The 10386-nt window shown below is 48.1% G+C and overlaps 1 protein-coding gene across 5 annotated transcripts in view; it reads right to left on the bottom strand.

Moving 5' to 3' along the window:
• The window catches only part of EPS8 (EGFR pathway substrate 8, signaling adaptor), a 180821-nt gene extending 173116 nt beyond the window's left edge, over positions 1-7705 (bottom strand). The window contains exon 1 of one of the 5 annotated variants that reach the window (XM_068141876.1): positions 7622-7705. The gene's annotated coding sequence lies outside the window, so the exon portion shown is untranslated. Of the gene's footprint in view, positions 1-5909; positions 5929-6447; positions 6632-7149; positions 7238-7621 lie in introns of those variants that run through there. The other 4 variants (XM_068141877.1, XM_068141875.1, XM_068141879.1 and 1 more) reach the window with 4 other exon arrangements.
• Positions 7706-10386: the final 2681 nt, after the last annotated feature.

The following is a 10386-nucleotide window of genomic DNA, read 5'->3' on the forward strand; positions in this document are numbered from 1 at the left end:
GAAACAGCAAGCCTACTGCCTGCTTTTCTACTCATCAAACAGTTTAGAAATGTATTTTTTTACATGCAGGAACAGAAATCATAGTAAAATACACATCAGTGCCCAAGGAGCTGTGGGGTTTCTGGTAGGTTTTGTGGGGGTTTGGGTTTTTATTAGTTGGTTTTGGTTTGTTTTTTTCTTTCTTTCTTTTTCATTTATTTTGCAGTTACAAATATCCCTGACCTACAGACATTACAGCTCACAGGCATATTCTTGCAGTAGGTTAAGCCCGAAGCATCCAGCACTTACAGCAAATGCCAGCCCCCGTCCCAAGAACCAGCTATGGCTGCTTCACGATTCCATCAACTGAATACAGCTCCTCTGCATTCATGGAAGGCTTGAAAGAGGTCAGATGTTCCCTTACCTGCGGTGGTGATCTATAAAATCCAGAAAATCCACAAGCAGTAACATTATTACAATTTGGCAGCGCAGGTTGATGCCAAGCTCCTCACAGTAAGGGGGAAGCAGGTGGCCATGTGAACTTGGAGCTTTTCGTGGGCTAACTTTAATTTTCAGTGTGGACTGATGAGGCTTTCCATGAGTTTAGACAGTGGCAGAGTTGTGTTTGTGAAAAATGTCACAGTCAGTCTGCCATTTTTAACCTCAGTAACAGTGCAAGTCCACCTACATACCAGCAACGGGGGGGGGGAGGGAAGTGACTGTCCTCTCCCACTAACGAAGCAGCACTGCACTTCCTTGTCTCAGACAGTGACTTGAGGAGATCAGATCTGCTGTATGCTCTCTTCTTTGTGAGTTGGAAGCCACTTCAAATATGCCAACACTTTTGCCTGGCTTTCCTTTTAGAGCAGAGCCAGCTGTGCTTCTGGGTAATCATTAAGGTTGGAAAAGACCTCTAAAATCTAGTTGAGGTTGTCCCTGCTCACTGCAGGGAGGTCATACTAGATGACCTTTGAAAGTCCCTTCTGGCCTGGACCATTTTATGAATTTAAATCCTCTGTATCACATAAAACATTCTTGGAAACAAACAAAGCCAATACAAACCGAGTTATGTACACAAACCCTACTTTAATCTACAACACCTAATCTCACTCAGCAGACACCACTCTAAAAATGGGGAGTTCTTCCAAAACATTCTGTTGAAGTACTCAAAGGCTTCACAGTATTATGGGACAAGAGGTTCATCATTTCACAAACCAGAGTTTTATACTCATTTTCCCTCTGTAGTTTTAGAGGGAAGAGAGCAATTTCCATGGTTGGTCAAAATGCCAACTTGTGTGAAGCTTTAAGAACAAATACAAGGAGAAGCCTTGTCACATCACCAATGATGAAGATGCTTGCTAAGCATCAAAAAACTACACAGAAGAAGCCTCCACAGAAATGGATAACTTGGAGAGGTGTACAGGTTCCATGGAAAACACTAACCCTGCACCTCTGAAGCTAGACACAACTGCTAACTACCAATGCCAAAGATGTGCTCAAGCCTATTCAGAGAAAGACAAAGGCAATAAATGCAAAGAAAGTCAACTGTAATTTGCCATTTTCACTTTGGATCTTAATCCTGTGGAGAGTCACAGCATGTGTTACTTTAATTACTGAGACAGTGGCACAGAGAGGGAAGGGATGAAAAGGCTGGAAGCGTTCACTGGTAGCACTCAAGGCCCTGAGTTGGCTAGTGTAGAAAAATTTTACTAGAACTGACATTACAGAATAAAATCAAAGGTGTGTGTTGGTGACTGCAGTCTTACAGTCAAAATGAAAACAGGCCCTCAAAAGCCCATGCTAACGTTTCCATTTGTAACTGACTCCTTTTTTCAATCCCCTCAGCGTCCACGACACGCAAGGAAAAACAACCAAACCAAACAAACCAACCCCAAACAAACCAACAAAAAAATCCCCACAAAACAGATGTGAAAGTTGCTTCTTCCCACATCATCCTGGTCTTTCCAAGAAGGCTGTGACTAACCCCACCAGGCATCAAGCAGAACTATGTAGGATCTCAGAGCATCCAACACCACACAGACATCTTGCCTCAGCTTTCCATGTCAGCTGTTTTGTAAACAGCTATACAAATATGTTTCTATATGCATACCAAACAGTCTGACTTAGGCATAAAGTCATTTAAAGTTTCATCCAAGCTCATCTATGGGCACAACCAGGAGAAACTCAGCAGTCACTCAGGACTGCAGTTAACAGCTGAAGCAGCAAAATGCAAAACTGTGACAGGTGACAGTGATTATCTAACTTGAGGTCTAGGGTGGGAAACAGAAACTCCCAGGTCTCAAGGTGAAATCAAGGGCTGTGTGGAACTATGAGAAATTCAGTGTGTTGGATGAATAAATCAGTGGATGAATCAGAGTCTAACTCTGGAGTTAAAATAAAATGTCAGCAGTCACAGCCCTCTCTGAAAGAGGGAATTCTTGTATCTGGTAATGCAAAGCATTTAACAATGGAAAAACTAGAGAACCTGGACTGAAAATGAGAACTTAGTTGTTTTTTGTTTGGCTTGTGGTTTGCTTTTGGTGTTTTGTGTTGGGCAGTTTGTTTTAATGTGAAAATTCAATATATAAATGTACTGTTAGCTTATCTTTTGATGGTATTTTCAGTGACTCACAGTTTTAGAAGGCATCACAGAGTAAACACTTTCCACTACAGCAGGTTGCTCAGAGCTACATCCAGCCTGGCCTTAAAAAAACATCCAGGGATGAGGCTTCCACCACCTCCCCAGGCAACCTGTTTCAGTGTCTCACCACCCTCATGGTGAGGAACTTCTTCCTAACATCTAATCTAAATCTCCCCTCCTCTAGCTTGCATCATAAAGTTAGAGGCTAGAAGGGAACTCAAAAGATCATCCAGTCCAACCCCTCTGCCAGAGCAAGATCACACAGGAACACATTCAGGTGGGTTCTGAATCTCTCCAGAGAGGAAGACTCCACAACCTCCCTGGGCAGACTGTTTCAGTGCTCTGTCATTTTCAGAGGGAAAAAAGAATTCTCCCTCATGTTCACATGGAACTTCCTATGCCTCCACTTCCACCCAGTGCCCCTTGTCCTGTCATTGAGCATCACTGATGAGAGCCTGACTCCATCCTTTTGGCACTCACCCTGAACATCTTTATAAACACGAATGAGGTCACTCTTTAGTCTCATCCTCTCCACTCTAAAGAGCCCTAGTTCCCTCAAGTTTCTCCTCCTACTGTGAATTTCTGGCCCTACTCTGAGGAAACAGGGTATTTCAGGCATCATTCTGCTCCCTGTACCACAAAACAAATACTGATACAAACTGCTGATTAGCCTCCTTGGGAACCCAGCTCAGGACTGGAATGATGAATGCTCTGAATCCCTATGGACAAGGGGGACATAGAAGCAGATGCTGGGAAATGAGAGAGCAAGAAGAAATGGTTTTGAAGGAAATGCAAAAAACAGACCTGCCCACATAAAGAAAACACACACACAAGTGAAACTGCTTCAGTTCTCTTTGAATGGAGATACTAGGATCAGGCCATGCACGGTGTACCCTAAATGACACAGCTCTGAGGTGTTAAATGTCTTGTCTTTCCATCCACCTGCCCCGCAGCAGAGAGAGGAGAGTCTGGAAGGGTCACAGACCAAAGGGCTACATTTTCCTGCCTGGCACAGCTGAAAGCTGTGTCTTGAAAAAACATCTTTGTACCTTTACCCAGTCTTTCATTCACTGTTTGAGAAGACAGACTGGTGCAGGAACTGTAATTAGGAGTATAAGAGCAACAAGTGCTCGGCACTGAAATCAAAGCTAGTGAGCACTTTATTAGCATAGTCTTCATTGTGTGGACTTGAAACCCTCTGTTACCTCACTGTAGTAGCTGAAAAGTTTGTATATATTTAATCTATTTTGACCCTCGGGGCACCAATTATTCAACTTCAAATGTTTAGATTTTAATAAGCTTTCATCCAAAGAAGAAAGAAAAATGTAGCAGTTAATGTGACCCATTGGAAATTTACAGCCAGGCTGTCAACAGACAGGAAAAAACAACAATAATCAATCACATTTCATTAATGTAGTTGTCACCAAGTGCAAAACTTGTGTATTTTTTTTCTCCCATCTGTGCCTTTCACAGAAGTATCTTTAGATCAGTCTTGCCCTCTCTATTATTGCCATATATAAACCAGCACCTAATCACTGATGGGAGTTGCTGCTTGTGGGGTGTTACCTCCCTCCACCTAAATCTAATGGGACACTTGGGCTGCTTTCAAAATGACACACAATCAGAAACATGCATTCTGAAGGCATAACTCAACACTGCAACCATTATGAGTATGTCACAATACAAGCCAGCTGAACAATTCAAGTCCAAAGCCACTTATATTTCCACAGTCTCCCACAGGAAAAAGTGAGCAGCAGCACCAACCTGTTACTGTGGAGCCTTGAGCACAGGATCTCATTACCTGACAATACCATATGCTAATAATGCTACACTCACTCTGAACTGTGAATCAAGATGAAATACAGTGTCTCCCTTTCACCTTGGAAACACTGCAAGCTCTTTGCAGTCCCCGTTGCTCACTGAGTTGCTCGAAGGTGTCCAGAGAATGGTAACAAAGCTGGTGAGTCTGGAGCACAATCCTATGAGGATCAGCCTAGGGAGCTGGGGGTGTTTAGCGTGGAGGAGTCTCAGGGGAGATCTTATTGCTGTCTACAACTACCTGAAAGGAGGTTATAAACAGGTGGGGGTTGGTCTCTTCTCCCACACAACAGTGATAGGAGAGGATACAGTCTCAAGCTGTGCCAGGAGGGGTTTAGGTTGGATGTTAGGAAGAAATTCTTCACAGAGTGATTTGCCCTTGGAATGTGCTGCCCAGGAGGTGGTGGAGTCACCATCACTAGGGGTGTTTAAAAAGAGACTGGATGGGGCTCTTAGTGCCATGGTTTAGTTGATTAGATGGTGTTGGGTGATAGGTTGGACTTGATGATCTCAAAGGTCTCTTCCAGCCTGGTTAGTTCTGTGTGTGATAGGAAACAACCAACCCGTTACTAGCCAGGTCCAGGAGAGGACCACTTCTTAGAGGGCAAGAGCTGCAGCATTTGCAGGGGCACACTGGGGAAAGACCAGTTACACAATGCTGATTCAGTATTTCCAGTTGCCAACAACAAAGGTCATTTTTAAGTTCTCCCACGTTAGCAACTTTTGTAGCTGACATAAACCTATTGCACAATCTCAAGAAGATGGGCAATAGGAAGGGAGGAGGACCACATTTTTGATGATGGAGAGACAAAATGTGACCAACGATGCAAAGATTGTTTCAGTAGACACAGCACAGAGAAATAATAGTTTTATCTTCAGCACTTTAGGTTGACAATTAGACTCCACCAAAGCTCTTATCACTGCATGTCTGTAGGATACAGGAGTCATGACCTAAAGCAAAGCAGCGTTTTTGAGTGGGAGGGTTGGTTCTCAAAGAACATCACTAAGAAACTCTTGTTACACCCTTCTTCTATTGCCTGGCTTGGAAATAGGGTTTAGTAGAAGCTGCAATGTCTCACTTTACACAGATACAAGGCAGACCTACTGAGGTGAGGGGGGGAGTCAGAAGCATCTTAGATCACGTCGCAAAATGCCTCAAACCTGTTTCCCACTCGGTGCCCAGGTCATCCTTCATGCACTAGGACAATAAGTAAGAGCGTGCATGTCATGGTGATGAGAGGCACAGAAAGGGGGGGAAATGCCAAGGAAAGTTAGTAGATGAAGGGCTGAAAGGCAAGCGGAGAAGGAAGACAGCAGGGCAGCGCAACCAAAGGAACACGGGCATGCAACAGGATTATCCCACCCCGAAAGCTGCCCTTTGCCGGCTACCAGCAACGCATGCCAGCTTTGGAAAAGCCAGCTTAACCGCCAGGGAAAAAAACATCACAATGAGGACAGAAAGCCAAGTCACCTGGTAGAAGGTGAGGCAGGACGAGGAGGGGGGCACAGGCACGGCCATTCGCTTTCCCGAGCAGCGGCGAGGATCCTCACCCCGCCGCCCGGGCCGCTCCCGGGGCAGCGGCGCGCTGCTAGTGGGAGCTCGGCAGAAGAGGTGCGAGAAGGTGTGGCGGCGGCTCGCCTTACCGCAAGGGGGGAGGAAAATATCCGTACACCTACACACACACACGTACACCTACACACGCACACGCATGGAGAGCCACTGCAGCAGCAAGCGCCGTGCCCAGCCACCGCAGCAGAGCAAAGCCGTGCCCGGCCCGGGGGGCCCGGGCGGCAGTTTTCCAGCGGCCCCTGCCCGAGCGGCGGAGGACGGCAGCCCCCGTCCAGCCCGCCTCGGCAGGTCCTGGGAGACGCTGGGGTCAATGTCCCACAGATCGCCACGTTGTGGGGTTAATGCCCCGTATATCGGTTGGCCGGGCAGCTTTTAGGGTCGCAGAACAAAAAGGGGGGGCTCGGCAACCGGTGGAAATCTGGCCCCACCGACCCCTTACCTTCCAGGGCGTTCTTCTCCCTCGAGAGCGCCGCGCAGCTTCCGCGCCGAGGGGGGACGGCGGCGGCTGCAGGGCTCCGGGGAGGGGCGGCCGGGGTTCGTCGCCGCCGGGATCGTCAGGGGCAGGCGCGGGGTCTCCGGTCCGCGCCGCCAACAAAGTGCCGGAGCGGCTCGGGGAAGCCGCCGGTCACCAGAAGCAGCAGCGGAGCGGAGCTCCCTCTGCCGGCCCGCCGCCCCGCCCCAGTCACGGCCCCGCCGCCCCAGCCCGCGGCCGGGGCGGGCCCGTGGCCGGGCGCGCGGAGCACCGCGGAACCCCCCGCGCCAGCGGTGCTGCCGGCCAGCGCCATGCGGGCCCTGCGCGCTGCCGCGGGTGCGGGGCTGGCTCGCCTCGTCCTCTCCCCAGCTCCCTGTTGGGGTTTGCGGGGTGCTCACGAAGTGCAAAAGTAGCGAGAGAGAGCACCCCCCCGGTGCTGGCCTGAAATAGGGGAGTTAAAGTGACCGCAAGCGTTCACACGCGCACCCCAAGACAAACAAACAAACAAAACCCCACAAAACACAAACCAACACAAAACCCAACCAAGAGAAAATAATAAATAAAAACAAGAAAAGAAAAGAAAAGAAAAAGAAAAAAAAAAAGCCGCGCATACACCCTACCAAGACTGCAAAGCAAAATCCTTCCCCCAAGAAGTACTAACTAAACCACCTTTGGAACGTGTGAGCGACGAAAAGTCCCTCGTCTTCACTTAGAAATCCCGGGTGAAACCTCTCAGCTGTTTATCTTGTTTCCACCTGCCATCACATTCCTCCCGACCCTGACAACTCACACGTGGCTTTCCCTGAGCACAGGGGAGCAGTCCCGTGCAGATACCATTGGCGTGCTCACAGGTAGCCAAAGTCCTCATGCTAGGCTGTTGCCTCGGTCGGGATTTCTATAAGGAATCACTTCCAATCCTGAAATCGAGCTCTCCCCTGAAAGCCTCTTTTCACCGATTTCACTTTCAAAGAAGCGTTTGGGTTTTCTGACTCCAGAGAAAAGTTAGAAAACTTAAATCTTTCCGTAGCATCAGCCAGAAAAAAAGAACACCTCCTTCACAGGGGGTGGAAAGCTAATCTGACTTCTGAGCTGCCATTCCTGAGTTTTTTTAAGAATTACCAATCCTGAAAGATTTACAAACCTGGTTAATTATCTTTCCGAGTCTCCTTCCGAGCTTCACCAAGATTCGTCAAGAAGACTTCAATCAGATCTAAACCAAGCACATAACCCTTCCTAGGCCTGAGCCACGTTATCCAAACTTAGCAACAGGTCCTTTGTGCTGCGAACTTTCTTTGATTCCAGGCCCTCTTCAAGAAAGCTGCGAAGTCTGAACTAATGAAAGTGCAGCTGCTTGCCGAAATTTCCACTCAGTTCCAAGAAATGAAACTTACTTTTTATAACATTCTGTGACTCATTTGCAGAGGCAGGTGAAGTCAGAGCCACCGCTGCCAGAGTCGTGCCCCTGACGGCTTCTCCAGGAAGGACACGGATTTTCCCAAACACTTTTAAAGAAGGCACAAAGGAAGACATTGCTCAGCTACCATTTGCAGCGGTTCAGTTGCTGAGTCTCTTCTGAAGTGGAGCTAGTCCATCCCTGATCTGGTGTTTTCTGGCAAACCTTCCTGAGAATAGGGTCTGAGCTCTGCAAACTCTGTTGTTTTGCGAGGCTACCGGAATGGCTCACAGCTGAAGGCAGTTGGGCAGCAGGAAGGCACGAGGCTCACCGCAGGTACCCATGAACTAGACAGGAGAGAGTAACCTGAGCCTGCAGATCAGGCTGGGAGAGGTGGGGCCTCACTCCCTAATTGCTTAGGAGTTCATCTTAACCCTGCTTAAAAGGAAAAAGGAACAAAACCAAACCTCAAAACAACAACAACAAAACCCCCACAGAAACAGGGGAAAAAAAATTAAAATAAGAAAGAAAATGGACAGTGGCATTGAGTGCACTCTCAGCAAGTTTGCCGATGACACCAAGCTGTGTGGTGCAGCAGACACGCTGGAGGGAAGGGAGGCCATCCAGAGGGACCTGGACAGGCTGGAGAGGTGGGCACAGGCCAACCTCATGAAGTTCAATAAGAGCAAGGGCAGGGTCCTGCATCTGGGTCGAGGCAATCCCAGGCACAAATACAGGCTGGGCAGTAACTGGCTGGAGAGCAGCCCTGAGGAGAGAGACTTGGGGGTGCTGGTGGACAAAAAGCTCAACAGGAGCTCTCAGTGTGCACTTGCAGCCCGCAAAGCCAATCAGATCCTGGGCTGCATCAGGAGAAGTGTGGCTAGCAGGTCGAGGGAGGTGATCCTCCCCCTCTACTCAGCCCTGGTGAGACCCCACCTGGAGTACTGTGTCCAGTTCTGGAGCCCCTATTACAAGAGGGATGTGGAGGTGCTGGAACATGTCCAGAGAAGGGCCAGGAGGATGATCAGAGGGCTGGAGCACCTCTCCTGTGAGGACAGACTGAAGGAGTTGGGGCTGTTCAGTCTGGAGAAGAGAAGGCTCCCAGGTGACCTCATTGTGGCCTTCCAGTATCTGAAGGGGGCCTACAGGAAGGCTGGGGAAGGACTGCTCAGGATCTCAGGTAGTGATAGGACTAGGGGGAATGGAATGAAGCTGGAGGTGGGGAGATTCAGGCTAGATGTGAGGAGGAGGTTCTTCCCCATGAGAGTGGTGAAGCCCTGGAATGGGTTGTCCAGGGAGGTGGTCGAGGCCCCGTCCCTGGAGGTGTTTAAGCCCAGGCTGGATGAGGCTCTGTCCAGCCTGATGTAGTGTGGGGTGTCCCTGCCCATGGCAGGGGGCTTGGAACTAGATGATCCTTGTGGTCCCTTCCAACCCTGACTGATACTATGATACTATGAACTTCCCCTCCTTGGCTGTAAGCTGGCAAAGCCCCTTGCCAGCTGCATCTTCTAGTGATTCTGTCTCTGCCACCTTTTTATCTCTTTCTGTCCTTCTTCTTTTCATTTTTGAACCTGGCCCAGAGACCTATCCTCTGAACAGGAAAATGCAAAGGAAAACCTTGTGAAGAAATGGGGGGAAGGGGACTGTCAAATCCACTTTTATGTTACCTAAACAAGCAATGACCAGCACAGAGACCATAACACTGACACTGCTAGCAGGAAGTTTGTTACCAACGAACCTTCAGACCTTGAGGAGTCATATTATGGAGAGGTCACCGAGGTCCTTTGTGTGAATGAACACTTAGAAGAACGCTGGCATCTAAATTGACATTTCCAAACTATTTGTGCCAGCTGCCATGCACACACTCCCTAGGTAAATAATGATAGTAATTTATACATGAAAAGTGCTTCCCCCACGGGAGGCGGAAGGGAATACGATAGATGCTGTTAAAGAAAAGGTTGGGGACTGCTTCAGTTCTTGGCAGGGAGAAGCATTTAGTGTTTCTCTTCCCCCTTCTTTGCTGGATAGTAGCCCAAACCCACCCCCTGCTCCAGTTCCCTTTAAGAAAGGACAGAAGCCCACTGTGGGCTGCTATTTTTGCTTGTTTTTGCTGGGGAAGAAAAAATATGTAAAAGGAACAAAGCTAATGAAGAACAACGCGGAAAGAAAGTGGGACACGAGGGTGAGAAAAGGAAAAAATGGTAGAAATAAATGGGAGAAAGATTTGAGGAAGAAGAAATCCTATTTCTGGGCTTTATCAGGTTTCCTTCAGAGTGTGCACAGTAGGTATGGCCACTTATAACATTATTTTTATGTGATTGTGGTAGGAACCCAGACCGGTGTAGCACAGGTGAGGGAGAAGAAGGCATTTCATCTGCGTTTTTTTTGGTTTGCAGGGAAAAAATTATATGTGCCAAAGAATTTCCCTCTGTTGTTGAACAGCCTAAAGATATTTTTTTCTGTGCTGAGTGCTGGGATTCTGCAGAATGACTTACACACAACGAATGACTTGC

The sequence above is a fragment of the Melanerpes formicivorus genome, unplaced genomic scaffold (assembly GCF_026170545.1).
Source record: "Melanerpes formicivorus ecotype bairdi unplaced genomic scaffold, bMelFor1.0.p_v2 SCAF_8, whole genome shotgun sequence".
NCBI classification, from domain to species: domain Eukaryota; kingdom Metazoa; phylum Chordata; class Aves; order Piciformes; family Picidae; genus Melanerpes; species Melanerpes formicivorus.